This window comes from Arvicanthis niloticus, chromosome 12, assembly GCF_011762505.2.
Source record: "Arvicanthis niloticus isolate mArvNil1 chromosome 12, mArvNil1.pat.X, whole genome shotgun sequence".
Taxonomy (NCBI): domain Eukaryota; kingdom Metazoa; phylum Chordata; class Mammalia; order Rodentia; family Muridae; genus Arvicanthis; species Arvicanthis niloticus.
The window spans coordinates 40,239,687-40,262,728 of record NC_047669.1 but is presented as its reverse complement, the minus strand read 5'-3'; positions in this window follow the sequence as shown (position 1 = coordinate 40,262,728).

Genomic DNA, 23,042 nt, shown 5'->3' with positions numbered 1-23,042 from the left:
AATCAATAAAAAAGCCTCTCTCTCTCTCTCTCTCTCTCTCTCTCTCTCTCTCTCTCTCTCTCTCTCTCTCTTTCTCTCTCACTCTTTCTCTCTCTCTTTTGAGACAGGGTTTCTCTGTATAGCCCTTGCTGTCCTGAAACTCACTCTGTAGACCAGGCTGGCCTCGAACTCAGAAATCCACCTGCCTCTGCCTCCTGAGTGCTGGGGCTAAAGGTGTGCACCACCATTGCCTGGCTAAGAGTTTCTTTTAATAGCTTCTGGTCAGAATGTTTCTCTGTAGAGCAATGAGCTCCTCAGTTCTTCTACTGTGTTCCACCTTATTAGCCATCATGAGCTAGCACACCTGTGTTTGACTTGGGCTTACTAAAATACTTGCTAAAACATGTCCAGTAATTGTTGTATTTTCAAAAACAGTTTTGCTCATGAATATGTAATTTGGGTAGGGCTTAGCTGGGTAGGGCCCATCTATTCTGATAGCATCAGGTGGAAGATTTATTTCCAAAAGGGTTCATTTACATGACTGTTGAGTTGGTGCTGTCACTGGGCTCCAGCTCTCCACAAGACTTTCTCCTTAAGGGCTGTTTGTGTCACAGTATGGTATTTAGATCTGAAGAGCAAATGTTCCAATTGTAGAAAGTGGAAGTTCTCAGAGTCTTCTTCAAGACTACTCCTGGAAACTAGCATGTCTGATTTTCATTATTTCCTGTTGGTGAAATCACAGAGCCCAACCATATTCAGGTGGAAAGACCATGTATTAATGTCCTTGTCTTAATGACAATCCATGTCTTCATGACAGAAACATCAAAGGCCAAATATAGTCTGTTACAATAGCAAATAAAATAATGAAAACATATATATATATATATATATATATATATATATATATGAATTAGTTACATATATTGAAAACAATATATATATATATGAATTAGTTTTTTAAAAGCCCTATGAATTGATGAAAAAATAGAGAAATGGCCAGAGATCATAAGTAGATAATTTACAGAAGTAAAAATGGCCAATAACTATATCAAATTACTTAACTTGTTTAATTAAATGAACTTAAGTCAAAACAAAATTTTATTTTCTCTCTTATAAATTTAACCAATACCAGAAAAAGATAGATTTTTGGGTTACTTATAATAATTCAGTTAAGTATATAAGTATATATACTTTTAGATATATAAATTAGATATATAAATGAGGACTTGGATATCACTCAGTGGTAGAAAACACTTGCCTAGCATGCACAAGGCCCCAGATTTAATACCAAGTACCACACATACATATAAAGGATCACATAGTCATATGACATGTGTGTGTGTAAGCATGCAATTATATTTATGTACTTATAATCTCTCCAACTGCAAATAAAAATCAGAGCTTTGGATGATTTATTTTAGGATATTAGTGTCACAGTTAAAAAAAACCTGTACATCCTTTTACATTATAAAGGTAAGTGATAAGGATATTCACATTAACTGATATCTCCATTGAAAAACCTAAGACTTTTACAACATTGATGAGCTGGCCCTGGTGAAATAACAGCTGTAGGCAAGGGTCATCAGAGGCTTCACACAAAACGAAAAACCAGTTACTACCTGCCTTGTCTGCAGGTCCACATCATTACCTATGAAATTTCCTAGCCAAAAAAAAATATGTTAGTACACTGTAATATGATTAAGTCTTTTTCTCAAGAAATAGACTCTTACTGAGGTTTTGTCTTTTGCCATGTATTGTTAGTGCTAAATACTGGCCCCCAAGGCTTGATGGCTTCCAAGGACAGGAGAATCTGCATGTGATTGGTGAATAAAGATGCCAACAGCTTATAGCTGGGCAGAATTGGGATAGGCAGGGATTGGGGTTCAGGAGCTTGGGGTCTGAGGTGAACCATGAGGAGAGGGAGAGGAGCAGAGAAGGAAAATGGGCTAGGGGAGTCTTAAAAGCATGGCCCTTAGGGCTGGCCAATTGAAGTTAAGAGGAGCCCAGATGGAACACGGTGAATTATAATTGGTGTTATTAATGGGGAAATAGATTCTAATAGCTTAGAGGGTAGATATTTGCCCAGCTGTCCTGCTGATTAAGGCTTATTATAATAATGAAAGCTGTGTCTTTTATCTGTGAACTGAATGATCAAAGGCGGGGTAGAAACCCCCATTAAGATTAAGTATTTTCTACAACAGACCATTCTCTCAAATTTTCAAAGGTACACATTTAGGAAATCTTTTTGTGAACTTGGTTAAGTCATGTTTCTTCTTGTTTTGCAAAAGTGAGAGGTTAGACTAAAAAGGAATGAAGTCTCTGCGGTCCTCTCCATTTCCAGTAATTTGTTGCTCAGCTGGCAGACTCACAAGCTCTCTCTGAACTTTTAGTATTTCAATACGCTTTCTATTTCTCTAATACTTTAGTGTCCACCTGTGTTGTGTTTTATGAAGCCAGGGGGTATGTTTGGTGGAAGTGTGCGGTAGGGTGTAGGAGAAGGGGGTGTCTCTGTGGCCCATGCTGAGGCATCCCTTCCCCCTGAGGAACAAGATAGGGTTTATTTCGGGGATGAAGAGGGCAGTTGGGGAGGAGTAAAGACAGAAAAAGACAGAGAGAGAGAGAGAGAGAGAGAGAGAGAGAGAGAGAGAGAGAGAGAGAATGAGAATAAAGGAATAGAGGCCAGCCATGAACACTTGGAGAGAGGAGGGGAGGGGAATGGGGAAAGAAGGAACAGAGGGGAAAGAGGGCAAGAGAGAAAGAGAATAAGAGAGAGAGGAAGGAGAAAACACCCCCCTCTTTTTTTATAGTGAGTCAGGCATACCTGGATGTTGTCAAGTAACTATGGGGCAGAGCCTAGGAGGAATGCTAACAGCCTGTATTCAAAATTTACAAAAAACTTAAAGAAGAAGAAATGTGTCATATATATATATGAATGACACACATATAATTTACTGACTCTCTCTCTCTCTCTCTCTCTCTCTCTCTCTCTCTCTCTCTCTCTGAATATATATATATTCAGTAAATTCCAGAATGTGGGAAACTCTAAATGTCAAGTGGTCTAGGAGTATGTGGTGGATGGGGGGTCTGGGGTGTGGAAAAGGAGGAGGAGGAAGAGGAGAAGAGAGCTGAGGAGAGAAGTGGAAGCACAATCCCTTATAGTGTACCTAGGGATTTCTAAACTCTATGACTAGGATACATTTTAGTTTTTAGTGCCCCCCACCCCCTACCCCCACTTTATTGGTATGTTGCCTCCTTCCTAGGAAAGCTGTAGCAACCAAAACTATCTCCTGAAAATAAAAATGGTCCTAGTTTTGAACTACTATAGATTCAAAGAGATAATTAAATGGCACAATGTAAAAAACAAGACATATATAACAGGGTTGTATTCTGATTTTTCTGAGCCAATTGGGAAGAATTAGGTGGTAATTAAAAAAAAAATCTGTATTTGTAAAGGTAACTGTATTTAATGACATCTAGGGATAATTGTTATATTTAGATGCATCACTATAGTATGCTAACTATTTATGACAAGTGATCCAGATTTTTTAATGATTACATTGATTTAGATATCTATAGTTAGAATGACAGAATATCTTGAATTGCTTCATAATAATACAGTTGAGATGGATGGATGAACAGCTGAATAAATTTATAGGTAAAAATGCCATTGGCTGTGTGTTAGGAGAAGGCTCATTGTGTTGTTCTCTTTTTTTAATGTGTTTGAAATTTTCCATAACAAAGTGTTTTATTTGAAAAGCCTTCGCAAGAGAAATGTTCAATACCATATACAAGTATGTATTCTTATAGTCATGGTTTTTTTTTTACCATCAGTAACTCTGCACAGACATCTGCAAATATGTCTCTGTGTATGTATTCACCAGTGCAAATATGTCTGTCTGCATGTATTCACCAGTTCAAGCTCAAGTTATTTCCAGATGTAGGTAAAAGGAATTGCAAATAGTCACCTTTGAAGAGAGGCAGATGAATTTGGGAAACTGCTTCTTTACTTTTTAATAAATATTTTAGTATCATTTAGCAATGAAAACAAGGCGCATAGATTGCTTTGATGGGGAGTAAAACATAATTAAAAGACGAAATATAATACTGAAGAAATGCCGCCAATTTAAAATTTGCAAACAAGCAGCTTAGTTTACTTATGCATGCATTTCCAAGAAGCCAAGTTGGGGAAGCTTTCATCTGAGTTCAGAATGTGGAACATGATACATGGTACATTACTTAAGTCTGAGGCCTATTTCCCTTTCTTTTTTACCCTTTTTCTTAAGCATGCTACGACAGCAAGGCCTTCTAAGGATGTTCTAGTTAGCCTTATATCATCTGTGAAGAAAGCCCCAATTGAGGAATTTCCTATCAAATTGGCCTGCTGCCATGTCTGTGGGTGTTATTTTTTTAATTATTATTAATTGGCGGAGAAGAGCCCAGCCCACTGTGGGTGGTCCTGTGCTGTAAAAGAAAGCTAGTTGATCACGGGCAAGGGAGGGAACCAACAAGCAGTGTTCCTCCCTGATTTCTGCTTTGAGTTCCTGTCATAACTTCCCTTAATGATGGACTGTGTCCTGGAAGTGTATGAAGCCAAGTCAATCTTTTCCTCCTCGAAATTGATTTCGATCAGAGTAATTTGTCTCAGCCACAGAAGTCAAACTAGAACAAAGGAGGTAGGAATTTTTAGACAAGGTAGGCCTGACCCTGGCAGCTCATCAGCTGTCCACTTTTCTCTGGCTCAGTAAATAGAGCAAACTAGAATCTGTTTGCATACTTAATCCTATCTTATGAGCTTTTTTGTAAGAACAATAACTCCTGACCTAACCTTCATTTGCCTGTTAGGTTGTTTTGTTTTGTCATAGCCTTATACTGGGGAAGGGTGAATATTCATCAAGTTATTACTAAGAGTCTGGTTGTTATCTCTTCGTTGTTTGCCTGATGGCTTGGCAGGCGCCCTACTTTAGAGCAAGAATAAATGGATTCTGACTCCAAATCCCATGCTGAACTCTTACAGTTTTTGTACTTACAAGCTAAACAAATATTTTTTTCAGTCCTCTATTCATAAACAAGTTGTCAAACTCACGGATATGTCCTATCTTGTGTGAACACCTAAGATAGCCCAGCGTTCCTAGGAGACAGATCAGCATAACAACCATAGGCCAGGGCATGTGAATACACCAGCAGGATAATGCAATTGAAAGGTGCCCTGCAGGCATTTTCAAGTCTGTTCTCTGAGGTTCTAGATACCAGGGTTAAGGTACCACTTAAAAGTCCATGATTTATGTAAATCCATAGCACCCCCAGAAGCCTTCAGCTGCATTACAACATGTTAGCATGGAAGGCATGCATTCATGTACACACTGCTTTATCATGGACAGCTAATTAAGTTTATTTAAGTAGACAGAAAAGTCCTACTATGGGTTGATGTACTCTCCTAGCCAAGGACTTGGTCCTCAGTTCATGTCACTGTTGTAGAGGCATTCTGACAGCCTTATGAAGTGGAGCCAAGCTGGAGGAGTAAGTCCCCAGAAAACCAAATCTGTCCTGCTTTATATCCACCATGAAATGTCTCTGTCCCAACTTTCTCACAAAGATGAACTGAGACCTCTGATACTGTGAGCTCAGTAAGTTTGTTCTACCTTTAAATTGTTTGTGTCAGAAATTCTGGCACACTGACAAGAAAGATAACTAATGCCATCTTTACAGGAAGGAATTATGAAGTAGTGCCTTGTTTGGAGACCATAAGGTTCAGAAAATGGATGCAGGTAAGAAAAGAAGAAAGAAGAAAACACAGGAAGATGCTTAGGGAACATCCTAGTCAGGCAGGGGGATCGGGAAGACTCTATAAACTTTGGCTACTGTCAAAAAGTGATTGCTACTTCAGTCTCTCTGAGCCCCTGTGACCCCTTCTTAGTTGATTCTGTGGGCTCTGTTCTCCTGGTATCCTCTACCACTCTAGTTTCTAAAATCTTTCCTCCTCCTGTTTGGCAAGGTTCCCTGAAGTCTGCCTAATGTTTGGCTGTGGGTCTCTGTATCTGCTCTTATCAGCTGCCAGAGGAAGCCTCTCTGATGATGATTATGCTAGGCACTGATCTATGAGGTTATGGGGCCATCCAGCTTCTGGTTCCTAGCCATCAAGGCAGTTTCCCTCATGGGTTTCCTCTGGAGAGATGGGTTTCAAGTAAGGCTAGTTATTGGTTAGTCACTCCCACAAGCTCTGAGCTACCATTGTACCAGAACATCTTGCAGGCAGGACAGGTTATGGTTGGAAGGTTTTGTAGCTGGGTTGGTGTCTAACACTGCCCACTTGATGGCTTGCTTGGTTACAGAAGATAGCCAGTTCAGGCTCTGTGTCCGCCATTACTACAAGTCTTTGTTAGGCTCACCCTCATAGGTTCCAGAAAGTTTCCACTGCATTGGGTTTCCACACTGCCTCCAAATCCCCCCTGCCCAATTCCAATTGTCTCTCCCTGTACTCTCTCTCCAAACCCTGTCCTTCCTTACATGATCCTTCCTGTTCCTATCCTTCCCCCACCCTCATCCTCCTGTATAATCTATTTTATTTCCCCTTCAGTGGGAGATCCATGTGCCATCTCCTATAGCCATTCTTGTTATTTATCTTCTTTGGGTTATAGCCTCTATGGATTAAGGCACAATTAACTTTTACTTAATAGCTAATATCTACCCATATAAGTGAATGAATATCATGTTTATCTTTCTAGGTCTGGGTTGCCACACTAGGGATGATTTTCTTTTAGTTCCTTCCATTTTCGGTCAAATTTCTAATTCTAGTTTACTAAGACTTTCGGAACAACTCAGCCTGATGCAGACAATTCTAAAATTATTTTAACACTAGTAAATAAAATTATTTTTATATGTTATTTGCACAATTAGCACCAGAAGAGAGATTACTGCACTTGTCTATTGGCTCTCCTGGGATTTGGAGTACCTCTGAAGAACATAGGAACTGTGTCTGTCTTTTGGCTGACCCTAGTTCAAAAGTGTGAATGTGACTATGATGAGGAAAAAAAATAATCATTACTTTAAAAATTACACAAATTTTGTGTTCATATATTAGGAAAATAATATGTGATCACTGACCCTGCATGGGTCTGCGTTGGGTCCTATGCACATAAGTTCTGGTTGTGTAGCTTGGGGTTTGTGAGTCAGGATATCTCTGACTCTTTTGCCTGTGCTTGGGACTCTCCTCTGACTGGGTTGCCTTGATATGAGGGTTGTGCCCAGTCTTATTGTAACTTATTGTCCCATGGTTGGTTGATATCCCCGGGAGGCTTGCTTTTTTCTAATGGAAATCTGAAGAGCAGTAGATCTGGGGGAGAGGGAAGGTGAGGGAGTTACTGGGAAGAGTGGAGGGAGGGAAGACTGTGGCCAGGGTGTATTGTATAAGCAAAGAATAACAGAAATCTTGCCTAAATCACCTGATCACTTGATGGGTGCTTGGGGTTATAGAACTTGGATGGGAATGAAAATAATCAATTTCATGTACTTGCATTTTCATGTTTATTGCAACAGAATTCACGATATCTGGGTATTCACCAATAAATACCCAGAAAAAGACAAAGAGATTTATCTATAGATGTACTATCTATGCACCATCTATGCACGAGTGCGTGTGCACACACACACCCACACCCACACACACACCCACACACACACACACACACACACACACACACACACACACTGGAACTTGGTCCAGCCATAAATAGTAAAATACCAACATTTGTAGAAAAACGGTTGGAAGTTGGCAACATTATGTTAAGCAAAACAGTTTGAACACAGAAAACAAGCACCATTTGTTCCTTAAAACAAATGAAACAAATGAAAGGATGCTTCAGAATGTGTAATAGTGATAACCCATGAAGCAGGGAAGAGGGTAGGACTGCTGAAAAATGAGGCTGGAAGATTGGTTGCAAAATACAAGTAGATGGAAGGAGTGGGCTTTGGATGCCCACACCAAGGTCAGATGATTGTAGTTCACAACAGCTTATGTTTCATGGAGATCTAGAAAACAAGCAAGCATTTAAGCATAAATAAACTAAAGGATGGAACTGCTGATTGCTTTGATTTCTTCAGTGCACACAGAGTATGTGTGTTAAAATAAAATATTAATATTCCAGAATGTGTTCATGTAAGACATGTTGATAATCCAGAGAATCTTTCTGCAGATGTTCAGGAGGAAGTTGTGTGCTCTTAGGAACCTTTGATGATTGCAGTAATTACTGTATGTCATCCCCAGTCTAGATTTTTCCTCTAAAGGTACAATATCACCAACTGGCTATTTCATACCACATGAAAACGCCAATGTTCCACCCCTTGACGTCTGTGTGTTTCAAGTTTATAATCTTGTAGACTCTAGTGACTCTAAAATTCTGTTCCTCCTGAGTTAATTGAATTGGATGACTTATCTTCTCATCTTTCCACTGACCTTTCTGTTCTGAGAAGCCACACCTTGTTTATTTTCCACGGATTCTTGCCATCATGAAGTATGTGCATCAGAATTATACGTTTTACTTATGTATGTTGTAACAGAAGACCCAGAAATTTCCTTGGAAACATAGCAAAGGTGAAGACCCTGGGTCAGACAGGGCAGAAAGTATAAATTTTAATCATTGATCTGATCCGAGACAGGCTACCTATTCTGTACACATAACAGATGATTATATTACCTGGGTTGTGGCCCATGATTTACTTTGTATAATGATCTTCCTTTGTCTCTGATTTCACAATCTGTGGTATCAGTCACCATGGCCAATCGATCCCAGCTGTAATTAATAAATGAAAGTTTCCAGAAATAAATCATTTGTAAGTTTTACATTTCATGCTGTTCTTCACTGTCATGCTATTTTTCGTGGCGTGTTGAAACTCTGTGTTGTCTTGCTCTATCTTACTCAGGACATGAGTCATTTTGTCTAGCCTGTCCATGCTGTATTTGCTACCCACCCATCAGCTACTTCATAGCCATCTTGGTTGTCAGATTGACAGCAGTAGTTTCACAACACTTGTGTTGAAGTCACCTTCAGTTTACTTAATGATGGCTCCAAAGCACATGGTAGTGATGTTGGCAATGCAGACATGCCAGGGAGAAGCTATCAGGTCTTCCTTTATGTGAAAAGGTTGAAAGTTGTTGATTAAATAAGAGAAAGAATTATTGTTCTGCTGATTGATGGTGGGAAGGACATTAGAGGATCACATTCCCAGTTTTCAACTGAGCTCCAGAGTTTGTACATGAATTTATGAGATTGTTTTCTTTAGTTTTGCCCTCCCTGCAATACATTCCTGATGCTCTCCAACATCCATCTTCTCATATGACATCCTTCTGGCAAGATATGTAAGCTTTATTTTCTCTACTCTGCTATACATTTTCCACCACTGCCTCTGCCTTTAGTTATTAGTCCCCATAGGATGGGAGGAAACAATGGCCTCCTTAGACCATGAATGGCCTTCTCAGGACCATAAAGAATCAGACCACCTTGTCAGAGGGAAATTTTCCCTACATCTTCAGTCATTGTTTCTGTCACCACCACATGGTAGGATTGTCTAAGAGTGAGGGTGCTTTGTGCAGTAAGGAATGTATGTATCATTGTGGTAGTTTGGATGAGAATGGCTCACCAAAGCTCATATATTTGATTGCTAAGAGTTACTGGTTAATGGAACTCTTTAGAAAGAATTAGGAGGTGTGGCCTTTTGGGTTAGGTTTTGTCATGGAATGTCTTGTTTTCATCATCTATGGTGATTGAAAGTTCTTCGGAATACAATAGTCTTGACCAACATCTGGGGTCTTTTAGGGTCTGTAATATATCTTGCCCAGGACCTTCTGGATTTTATAGTCTCTGTTGAGAAATCAGATTTAATTTTGATAGGTTTGCCTTCATATTTTTCTTGGCTTTTTTCCTTTGCAGCTTTCAATATTCCTTCTTTGTTTTCTGTACATTTAGTGTTTTGATTATTATGTGTCAGGAGGTTTTCCTTTTTAGTCCAATCTACTTGTTATTCTTTAGGCTTTTTTATGTTTATAGGCATCTCTTTCTTTAGGTTAAGGAAATTTTCTTCTATGAATTTATTGAAGATGTTTTCTAGACCTTTGAGGTGGGAATCTTCTTCTTTTTTATTCCTATTATTTTTAGGTTTGTTCTTTTTCTTAGTGTCCCAGATTTCACAGATGGTTTGTGTTGTGAACTCTTTAGATTTTGCATTTTCTTTGACTAATGTACCAGTTTCTTCTTTCGTATCTTCTATGACTGAGATTCTCTCTTCCATCTCTTATATTCTGTTGGTGGTACCTGCATCTGTAGTTCCTGTTCTCTTTACTATGTGTTCCTCTAGAATTGTTTCTATTTGTGTTTTATCTTTTGCTTCTATTTATATTTTTATTTCTTGGACAGTTTCATTCATTTCCTTCACATGTTTGATTATACTTTTCTGTATTTCTTTGAGAAATTTATTCATTTTCTCTTTAAAGGCCTCTGTCATCATTATAAGATTGAACTTAAGGTCATCTTCCTGTGCTTCCACTGTGTTAGGATATCCAAGGCTTGATGTAGCAGGGTAACTCAGCTCTGGTAGTGCCATATTGCCCTGCCTGTTGAAGAATGCATTCTTATGCTGTCCTTTAGCCATCTGGTTGTCCTTGCTGTTGGCTGGATGATCTGGATGCCATCAGGAGTATACTGATTGTTTTCCAGGTGGACTCCGGTCATAAGAGATTGGTGGGAGAAGGATCCAAGGTGGTTGGCTTCTGTCCTCTACCCTCCTGCAGGCATCCATGGGGAAGCAGGACATTCTTGATGCCCCAAAAGTCTCCTTCTCAGGGAGGCAGGGCAAGCCTAGAGCCAGACAATGAAGCTTAAACTCGTAACAATAATAACTGTGAGCGTTTGATGTAAGTTAGAGATCGGTTTTATGTATATTTGTGTGTGTTTCTCTCTCTCTCTCTCCCTCTCTCTTTCCCCCTCTCTCTCTGTGTGTTGTGTGAGAGAGAATATATGTATGTAAGTATGTATATCAATATGAGTGTGTGTGAGAGTGTCAGTGTGTGTGCACGTGTGTGTGTGTGTGTTAGGAGATAGAAATAAATAATCTACCACTTATTTTAAGAACACCTTTCTTTTTTTAAATGTACAAAGTTATATATATATATGTATATATATATATGTATATATATACATATATATATGTATATATATACATATATATATATACATATATATACACATATATACACATACACACACACACACACACACATATATATATAACATGACATATCTATGTACAACATGGCTGGGACATTGAGGAAACTATACAATGATGTTCGGCTTTGTCCTCTTCCCACATGGACTTCTGATTAAGGATGACAGCATGAGAAAATGGAGCAAAAAACACAAAACTTATATACAATTACAAACAAGAGTCAAGGAGTTTGGGGGCCAGGGAGTCCAGGAATCCTGCTCTCTTCACTCCTTCCTCACCAACCTATTCCTACCCAATCTGAATGACGGCCAGAGACCTGAGCAGCGGCCCGTCAGTAGAAGAGTATAGTCACATGTCTTTTCCCCTAACACACACATCCACAAACTCGTCAGACATCTTAAGAGCACACTGGAATCTGTAAAAGAGAGAGAGACTGCCCCATCTTGCTCTTTTGAGCAGTTCTCACTCTGGCTCTTTCTGCCAATGACGAGCAGGTGGCATTCAGTAAGATCCAGGCCAAACTAGTGATGACACAGCATGACAGGCTGCTGCCTCCCTCCCTGCACCCTCTTTCCAGCCTCCACCAGTGAATCATCTGCTGAGGACCAGCTGCTCCTGCTGGCAGCAGCACTAAGCTCTGGGGACCAGCTCTCTTCTTCCCTTTTTCCTCCACAACTAACATACACCTAGTGTCTGATTACATCTGAAGTCGTGATGTCACCCTGAGTGGGCCTGTTTCCTCAGGCCCATCCAATCTGCTGCCAGAGCAGGTTTTTAGCAGCTAGGGTTAACAGCAGACACGGGATAGTGGGCAGAGTCAAGACACATCCAGGGTCAGCCTTTTCAGGTTTGTTCTCTTTCTCTCTCAAAAAGGTTATGATACCTATGAGATTAATGTCTGAAGCTATGGCCCTTAAATCTCAAACTCTCTCTCTCGTCCCATGTAGCACTTCTGGTTTCACAGAGCTGAGGCTCAGCCACCGGCCTGCCTCAATTTTGGTTTTCTGATGACCAGAAGGGTATGGCAGGTGTAGGACTTTAGAGTCAGAATTAGCCTCCACATGTTTTCTTGTTTACAGATGAGGAACAGAATCAATCCAGAGAGGCTACAGCTCACATATCAGTGCTGTTGAGCGTGACAAGAACCACAGCCCACACATTGTAACTCCTAAACTCTTTCCATCATCCCACAATACTTTCAAAAAGCAACATGCTGGAAGAAGAAAAGATACCATATTTTTCATGAATAGCTAACGTCCATTAAACTTTACACTCCTTGAGAAGCAGAGCAACTGTTGGAGGAACACAGCAGAGGGGTTAGGTGGGCTCTGCACTTTTAGGCAAGCAAATCCCCTCTCCTTTGAAGGTACCCTAAACACCCACAATGGGAACACAAAGCACGGAGGCCTAAAGGACAACACACTTAAAGCACAGAGAGCGTCTCCTTCACTCTGCCTTTCCCAACATGTCAATTCAGTTTTGGGACACTGAACCTGTCACATTGCTCCAAGACAGCCTGTCCAAGGACTTGCTCCTCCAGCAGAACTCGAATCTTCCACATTTCTCACCACAGGAAAAGCTGTATCACTCTGCATTCCTAGTCTTCCCTACTCTTGGGTCTCTACTGGGCTATCATAAGGGTGTATAAGTTTCAATTTACCCAAAGAAATAAACTCAGAGCTTCTCTTCAACTTAAGCCCCCAGCAGAATGTCTTCCCTGGGTGGCAAGCTGAGCTCTGACTAGGTGCCCATTCCCTGCCTACAATATATAAAAGTCCAGTGGGTGAGGAAGGGGAAGAGAGGGGCCCAGGTTATCCCAAAAGCTTGCTGGTGACGAGCGAGGACTTTCTCTGGGGCAGGTCCTGTGGGGTGGGGATGTGGTCACCAGTCACCAGGAAGAACACCTTTCTTAGACTCTTAATTTCTAACAGAATCTTGATATCTACTCAGCAGTGTCCTCATTGCCGTTTTTAAGAATTCATTGTAAAATTTCCAGTTATTAGAGAGCTTGGGACAAATTTAAAATCATTAACTACTTAAAGTGATAAGCCATGGAAGGACTAGATAGAGTCATTGTGGAAGACATTTTTGAACACAAACCATTTGAAGCTAGGCTCTGACAAGCATGGAATTGCCTTTTTTTTTTTTTTTTTTTTTTTTAAAGAGGCTTATTCCAAATGTTATAGTTTGTGTCATAAGTGTTTCCCCAAATCTGTATTGTAAAGGCTTAATCCCCAGCTTTGAACCATTAGGGAATGGTAGAGTCTTTCAAACGTGGGGATTACGGTGAGGTATTTAAAGCATGAGGTTGTGTCCCTGAAGGAGACTACAGAGCTTCACTCCCTTCCTTTACCTCCTTCACTTCCTGGTGACGTTTCTCGGCTTATCTTTCCTACATTCCTCCACCATGATGCACTACCATTGGCCCAAAGGAAGGAAGGTAACCAACAGGCCATGATCTGAAAACTCTAAAACTGTAAGTAAAAGTGAACTTTTTTTTCCTACATAAGTTGGTTATCTCAGGCATTTTTTATACTTATGTAAAGTTGACTAACACATCAAAGAAAGGGAAATATTAAAAAAAAAACAAAAAAACAAAAAACAAAAAACAAACAAACAAACAAAAAAACAAAAAACAGGCACCTGAGTAGGAACAGGTATTTTTTGTTTGTTTGTGTTTTGCACTTGAGGAATATCAAGAAATGCCAGTGGTTGAATTGAGATGACTCAGATAAATTGCTGGTAAAAAAGGAGCTAGGTGGGGCCAGGCTGTATTTACATACTTGCAGGTTATGAGTTCTTGTAAGGACATAGAACTATGACAAAATATGATTGATTGAAAACATTGCTTTTCAAATGTCTTGACTAGATGATCCCTTTCATATAATACTGCATATTGATTTTCCTATAGATGTTCAGATACAGGAAGACAATGTGATATATGTCCAAAAAACATGAGACATCTCTGAAGGTTGACTTTGGGTTGTGTTGATTCCTTCTTTTGATTTTTTTTTATTGTTTGAATTATTTACTAGAAAAATACAGTTATGCTTGTCAAATGTGCATACATGAAAATAATTTATACTCCTCTTTGACTAAAATTTCATATTAAGACAACATTGACACTAATGTAGCTTCCAAACTCACACAGGTGATAAAAAGAGAGATTTATAAAGAGAAATTTGTTAACTTTAATTAGTAATTATAGAAATAAAATGTGTTTGTGTGTATGTAGGATGTTCAATGGATATAGAAGTATAAAAGGATGCACAAAGTATCCAGAACACAAATAACCAAGGAAAACCCTTCCATTGTATACCAAAATCAAGTTTCGCACCGGTAAGTGACATTTTGAGGGGAAATATTCAAAAAACACAACAAAACAAAATATGTTTCAGCAAATAATACATTTGAATGAAATTTTCTTGCTTATGTAAATAATGCTTCTCTCAGAAGCCATCAGTTATTAAGCAAAAGTCCCAGGGCCAGTTGTGATAGTAGTTAATTTTTTCTCCTATGGTAAAATACCATGATTATGCCCGATGTAGTAAGTAGCTCACCACACCTTTGCTCACTGCCTCTTGGGAGAGAGAGGCAGGTGGATCTCTGTGAGTTCGAGGGTAGCCTGGTCTACAAAGTGAGTAGAGGATAACAGAGAAACCAAAACAACAACCCACCTTTCAAAAAAAAAACCCAATCAAATGAATGAACAACAAAAAAATGATCAAGGCAACTTGAGTTATTTGGCTTTACAGTTCTAGAGCTCAGGAACTATTGGCAGTTAATGGTTGCTGAAGGAGACAGAGAGAGTCATTTATTTTATTTTTTTCAGGAGTGTAGCTATTGGTCTATTGCCTATGCTCCAGTACATAACACCACACCCATGCTCATGGAAGCAACTCTGACTAAACTCAGTGGGTCATTTAAAAAAGATAGAGAGATGAAGGTGGGAGAGAGACTTGTTATGCAGAAAAACAGGTTGAGAGGAAGGGAAATGAGAGAGGGTAGTGAAAGTGAATATGATCAAAACAGTATGTACATGTATGAATAAACAAATAAACAAAAAGTTTTAAAATGATAACAAAAGGAATGAGATTAAAAGGAGAAATAGTATTCAGGTTATATGTGGACTTGACTATTCGTTTTTTTTCAACAGGGACTATAGCATAATCTATATTAAATAAACAGGTGGAATGGATGAGTTCTAGTTGAATGAGATTCTGGTGACCATAAGAATGGGCAGAACCACAAAGGGAAGTGGGCAGGGTAGAAGGAAGGCACAGAAGTTGCCAGTTTTGCAAGAGAGTAGCCAAACTGTTGGGGGTTTCAATACTATGCTAATAAATTACTAGAAAAGGTTTTTGTATCTTTTCTCATAAAACCATTTCTATTTTTCTATGTGACTATTTTTTATGTGTCTGTGTTTGTCTTTTGTTCTATTCATTTATTGTAGTTCTGTGGTATCGATGAAGTTCCAATGCAGAAGAGCTTGAACCAGGTTTGGATTTCACATCTAACATTCATATGTTGTAGACCCGGGAAAGCTAGATTTCTTCTTTTAATGTCATGAATTTTTTGCAGAGATAATCAAACGAAAACCTCGATTTACTTTTTGGCTTGCAAAATAGCTTGTGTTTTATTTCGTGAGTATCGAAGCAGCTTCTGAGGGTTTATAATGAATACACACAACTAATGTATCTTTTGGCGTGAAATGGAAAAGCTATTAATCATTTCCTGTTCATCCATATTATGCTGTTTGTTCTCCAGAGACAAAGATTGAATTTATTAATGTGATCTCCAGGAATTTTCTCGACAGTGAGATAATTTTAGAGAACTTTAGGAGGCCTTCTTTGCACCTGTGTGCAGTGAAGAAGAAGAACACAGAGGCATGGCACAAACATACTTGCTAATGCATATAGACAGCCTGCTGTTTGCACTGCTGTCAGATAATCAGAGGCTTTGATTTGAAGTCAGTCTCACTCGGTGAGTCTCAAGGGTGCTGCCGCCGCTTCCCACACCCATCACTATCTCTTCAGATGTGCTAGATTGTTGTCAGAGTTGGAATCGGTACATCTGGTCCTATTTAAACACGCCCTTCATTCTTCAACTTTGGTTCTGTTTCTTTATCGTGCACGATTGCACTCGACCTTTTGCTTACTTGGGTTTAATGGGCTTAGACTTGACTTTCAATTCTTGTCTTATGAGCTGCTGTTGTAAGTGTGGCAGTCATTGCCAACCTAGTTCCTACTTAGACTCTGATTTAAGAATAGTGTAAGTGGACAGGACTGGTAGATACCACTATTGTGCTGTAAGGAGAAGCGGTGAAGCTATGATAAAGCTGAAAGCATGGTGATCCATCAGTCGAAGAAGAATACATGAAGAATACAGACACTCAGGGTAGTGAACTCATTACTAGGGAGTTTCTATAAATATCCCTGTCCACCCTGGCACTAAGATGAGATAAACTTTCCTCATTTGTAAGACAGTTATCCAACTCTGACCAAGACTCATTAAAAGGGATATAAAATTTAAATTATTATTTAGCATTTCTGAGTTCAGATTCTCTATTTGAGGATTAAATCACTTTTAAAATTAAGCTAGTTATTCCTCAATAGATTGTAAAAGAAGGCATAATGGTTGGTAAATGGAGGTTAACATTTTTTTCTTAAGTTGAAACACCATACACAACATCCCTGTTTCATGTGCTCTTGACAACGTATTCACAAGTTCATTGTGTGAAGTCTAGCCCTGAGTAGATGAGCTTAGATCTGTGAAAGAAAAGAACAAAAACATTTCTGCTCCACCTAGTCTGTCATTTGTCAGGTGGAACCCAGTGCTAAGGGATGCACAAATGCATTATGGAACTCAGGAAGAATGGCAAGTATGCATTTAACAACAAATGTCCACATTTAGCAAATATAAGCCACCATGACCCTCAAAATATTGATACTCAAGTATACTCAAGTTTACAAATTATGTTTTCCCATTGTTCTCCTTACTGTTCCTGCTACAAATTACATCTCAGAGCTAAGGAACTAATGCATTTGCATTCTTTGAGGTAGAAATTTGCATTCACCTTTTTAGGACTATGAACAAGTAATGAACATTCGGTGGACTGTTTCAAGATTATACACAATTTAGACTAACATGTTTAAATTCCCTTTTCAATCAATCCAACAGGCAGACAAACAAAGTAAGATAGGTTGGATCAAGCAAACACAGGAAGAAATGTGTCACCCGGTGCACATGTCTCATTTTTTATTATTGCTGCTGCTGCTGTGATTATCAAACTGAGTGTGATTACTAGTGTTTTGAAATATACTTTGTTATAGTATCAAGTGCCTACTTAGCAGTTATAATCATTATTGCTTAAAGGATAACCTTATTAAATTGGTTTTGAATAGATAGCAGTAACTAATAAAAAGAATATAGAGGTATGAACTGTTTACTCTCTGTGCTTTTTACAAAGCCTACTTCTGCTCTGTTACATTGATGAATGTTTATTAATGTCAGCAAGGAGGGCACCTCCTTGGTCAGTTTCTAGATTCCTAGGCTTGCTCACTTCAGAACAGGAAGGAAGCAGTTACTTACAATCCACAGTCTGAAAAGTTTCTGTAAAAACTTGTTTCTATTTTTTCTTTGAATAAAAGGTCAGATTCATCCTTGGCTCACTGGCAGACAATGTTAGACATATTCACACCAATGAAGAACATGGTTCAAAAAAAAAATGCCTCCCAACATGTCATGTGTGAGTGTGTGTGTTGTTCCTAGGTGCATTTTTATGTTATGAATGTTTAATTTATTTGGGGGAACATTAGTTCTGCAGCACGATCTAAGAATACAGCCCTTGTCTTACAGTATTTCTCTTCCTAAAGATTCTCTCTCTCTCTCTCTCTCTCTCTCTCTCTCTCTCTCTCTCTCTCTCTCTCTCTCACACACACACACACACACACACACACACAGAGAGAGAGAGAGAGAGAGAGAGAGAGAGAGAGAGAGAGAGAGAGAGAGAGAGAGAGAAAGAGTTATATTGTTATATAAGTCTCCAGAAAGTTTCACAGTAATAAAACATTTGCCCTTAGTTTGATCCCAATCTCCACCTCCAATTTTATTTGATTATGAAATCCTTTTTCAGATAATGGTTGGGAAAAGCTTTAAAGATAGCCTCAGAGGCACTAAAATGCCTCCATGATGCATTAAGGAAAGAGACACATTCCTTCCCCTTAGATTAATTCAACCAAGAGCAATCCCAGGTTTGAATTCTTCACTTCTTTCCCTGTTCCTTCTGTCTGTCTGCAAGTTTTGTGGTTTCAGGCTTGTGTGTATCTGTATCTTTTCTGTCTCCATGCCTGTGTGTCTTGTCCCTAACACATGGCTTTGTTTCTATTGATTGAACAGGAAAGAAAACATCATATGGAGAAGAACTGATTGGCACTTTATAGTATTCTTTAACAGACTTTCCCAAGAAAATAAGTCACTGAATCCTACTGACACCAAAGCACATGGTACCACAAACATACCATTATCAAATAATACTCACATGCTATTTCCAATATTCATGGCAGATATTTGCTATATAATGGTGCTTTTGACTTTCCTGTTTTCAGAAAATTATTATCTTAACTAACACACACACACACACACACACACACACACACACACACCTCTTAGTCAGCTACATGGAAGAGTAAGATCAAAGCTACGCATTGGTTAGGTTGTAAAAGCTGATTATATGGGAAATCTAAGACAAGAAAGATTGGTTGTTATATGGGTCTCCTTGAGATAGGTTTTAAAGGAATAGGCTGTCTTAGGGTGTATTATTTACTCAGCTGTGAGGTCCAGAACAAGTTCCAGTCTCTTGAGATGTGAGTGACATTTTCATAGTAATGTATCTTCACAAGGCACCACTCCAGAGTCAGATAGGATCAACTAACTTTAGTGCTCAGCAGTGAGGTAGCGTGACTTTCATACAACCATTTATGGGATATATCAAAAGCAAGCAAAAAAGTCCCAATAGATGGAAATGATACATTTGAGGAAATGAAAATCTTCATTACTCTGATTATTTTACTTCATTACTCTGACTATTTTACTTCATTACTCTGATTATTTATGATCAGTTATTTTACTGATCATAAACATGTTATAAATATATATGAACTGAAAATGTTTTGAGTAGAGTGTGCACCAAAAGTGTTTCAGTTCAATAAATATGCAAGAAATGCTAACTCAAGTGATTTCTCAAAGCCTGGATTTGTTTATGTCCCCAAATGCTATAAAATTATTTCTATTTGAGCAGCAGTGGATGAAGGGGCTTACTGAGACGTGTGCTAAAACTTAACCTTAACACTTATCTTCCTCCTTGAAATGTGGTGTCACTCAGTTGTATTTGGCCAGCTAATTAAGTTAATGTTATGCTTCTTCTGCTATCTTTTGCTATGTCTAATATTTAATGAAGTTGGTACTAAATATGTATATTTTCTTCTAGGAGAACATGCTCATCTCAGGGGGAAAAGTAGAAATGAAGGGAACCAAGATCCTCTGATGTCTGAGGATTCAAATTCTTGGTGGTTATTACAAAAGACAACAAACAGTGTTTTAAAACACAAATCTAATTTGTGTCTTAGATTATTGCATGACTGGAAACTTGCAAATATTAATTTAATCTTAGGAAATCGTAAGTCTTGGTGAGGTTTTTTGTTTTGTGGGTTTTTTGGTTGTTGTTTTTTGTTTATTTTTGTTTTTTGCCTAATATTAGAAGAAAGGGTGGAAAAAGGGAAGGAGTAATTAACTCTGTAGACTATTTATTTCTTTATTTATTTTAAATTAAATTTAATTTTTTTACTTAATCACTTATCGTCCCACTCACCGTCCCCCTACCGATCACCTTCTCCCACAATTCTTCCCCTATATCTCCCTCCCTTTCTCCTTTGAGCAAGTGGTCACTTGCCTTCCCGAATACCCCCACCCCCATCCCGACTCTTCAAATCTTTTTGAGGCTAGGTGCTTCCTCTCCCATTGAGACCACTTTATTTGTTTAATGGTTCATACTTTAATCAAAATACAGGCAGAAATGCAGAATAACTAAATGCTACCCAGATGATGTGCAAGTAGGCTGCTAGGAATCTTAATATTCCAGCTGACACACTTTCCCCATTCTCCCTTCTACAAATAAACATCAAAGAATTGGACAAGTTAAGATCTTGACCGTTAGAAAAATGCTGTGGTTAAAAATCATTGACACTTTCTCCAGGTCATGCTGTACACATGGCTTTCTGATTTATTTCATGGAACACATAGCACAGCACTGCTTTGGAGTTACCTGAATAAAGCCAGACAGTTAAGACTAGTAAAGTCAATAACAAAATCCAACCCCTCTTTATCATTTAATACTCCTGGAAGTAAAAATTCTTTTTAGGAGTTAGCCTCGTCTTTGAGGACATCTGTTGCCCTAAAGACTATATTTTAAAAATGTGTGTGTGTGTGTGTGTGTGTGTGTAGACATATTAGGCAAAGAAAAAAATGGAAAACGATATAAAGAACTTCATGTTAAGAGAGTTAATATTTCACCACTCTTCATTAGTTCTCTTTATTACTTCTTTTTCTCTTGAGGGTTTCAAAGCTAATACCAGGAATTGTATCATTTTGGAACATGCACCTCTAATCAAAGAAGTTTTCATATTTCATAACTATGCCATTACTCTGTTTGATAAAAATTGAAAATATTACTTAATGCTGTGTGATATTGAATATCCTCCATTAGCTCCACTCCTGATTCATTTTAGTCCAGCTAGGACCCTGGTCTCTCATTAGTGGATTTATAAGGGGAAAAGCAAACTGTTCCTTCTTCATTCCAAAGCATCGACTTAAACCTTCATGTCCAAACCAAAATGTTTTCTATTTTTTTTTAACTCAATACAATTGCCATAGGGAAATGAGATCAGTAAGTGAGACTCATGCTAAGCTATTTTTCTGGTAAGAGATATTAACTCAAAATTTTAGAATTCCATCTGATTAGAGTCACATTCCTCAGTCCTTTGGGAAGTAGAGAAACAGAGTAGTCCACTTGCTGTGTATAAAGCAGAGCTCCCTCCTGGGAAGCAAGGAGTTTTTTTGTTCATGAGAATGACATGGTTGTGTATATTTTCAAATATCTATAGTAGCTTCAGTTGTAGTGGGTCACCAGTTTCTGCATTTGGTGGACACTTATTTAGTGCTTATTGTGTGCAAAGTGTATTAATAACAAGAGCACATGACATAAGGCAAAACATATGATAAAGATAATGCAGTAGAGTGCAGGGGGTCTCAACAGCAAATTATCTCTCCATCGGGATGATATTGGTCAAAGGGACACTTAACTTGGACCTTAAATGAGTTGTAAACTCTCAATATAGGAGAGAAAAGTGGTCCATGGTAGAAGAAGGTATAAGCAAAGGCAGATGGGAAAGGAAGTTAAGGCATTGCAGGTGAGTGAGTAGTGACAGCCTGAAGAACACAGCATTCTCTTCAGGCCAAACATCACATAATGTCGTGACTAGCCATGCTGTGCAGCTAGGTGTAGCTATATAATAACCCAGTAAACAGAGATTCCGGTAACTCCTATCAGTTGCTGCTGCTGGGAACTGTTAGTCATTCAGCATACTTAGGATGTCAAGACAATGATTGTTAATGAGTGACCAAGCAAGAAAACTGATGACTGTTCAAGGCATTCTGTGCACAGAGATATAATAATTAATCCAATATTTTACCTCCATATGGTTGGGAATTTCTCAATTACCTCAGAAAGTTTCAGGAGGTCAAATTATATTCAGGAAGGGTTTTTGTGTGAGAAGGTCCTCCTCTTTTAATGGCGTGTTCATTATTCTCATGTGATGTTTTGTTTGTTTTCTTAATTTTTCAGATTTTAAGCTATATTGATAACATATAAAAGTTTTGATGATTCTGAAACAAGGCTTGTAACAGATATAGCCATAACGGCTATAGATTGGATTAAAATAGGTGATAACATTATTGCTTTGAGTTTGTTGTTCTGTGTTGAGCATTGCCCTACAGAAAAATAGTGGCCCAGCATTCAAAACTAGAGCATGTCACATGGTTCTGGGGGAAAGTGTCTTCTGTCATTCTCAACATGACCTAGAAATGCATTTTCAGCTGACAGCACTCCATGTGTTGATTTAGTGCTGGGCGATGTAACAGGTAGATCATAATTATATGATGTAATCCTTGTAACTACTGTCTGACAGAAATGAACACAATTGTCTTCATTGTAGAGGTGAGGGAGCTAGAGCTTAGAAAGGGTTAGTAATTCATGCTGGATCGCATATGAGAAGTGGCAGAGCTGGTTTTGAAGCTTGTCTTGACTATTGTGACAGGGCACAGGGCATCTGTGCATGATGGGGGCCCACATGTTGAGACAAGAAGCTGGTGGAAGGAGAATAATCTGATGGGTCTCTTCCCCTCTCTGCCTCTCCCATTCTCCACCCTTTTCCTCATTTCTGGCTCTTTAATATTTCAAGCCTCTATCTCTTTGTTCTTTTGACATAATTTTCTGGTTGATTACTATTAATGTAGTTTACTGACTTACCTTTAGGGTGTTAGATCTTTCTCACAGGGGAATTAGGAAGACACATAGCAAGAAATTAATGAAGGAATCAATATTACATCATCACATGGTAAATTCTGGGTTTTCATTGCCCTAGAAGCACAGGCAGGGGAAAGGTTTGAAGTCTAGGAGACAAAGCTACCATGATAGCATTCTGGGAAGCTTTGCTCTGAAGTTTCTCCTGAAGGCTGGGGGAAATTCAGTGAATTTTTCTCCAGAGAACAAACCTATGGAGGAAATTGAATAG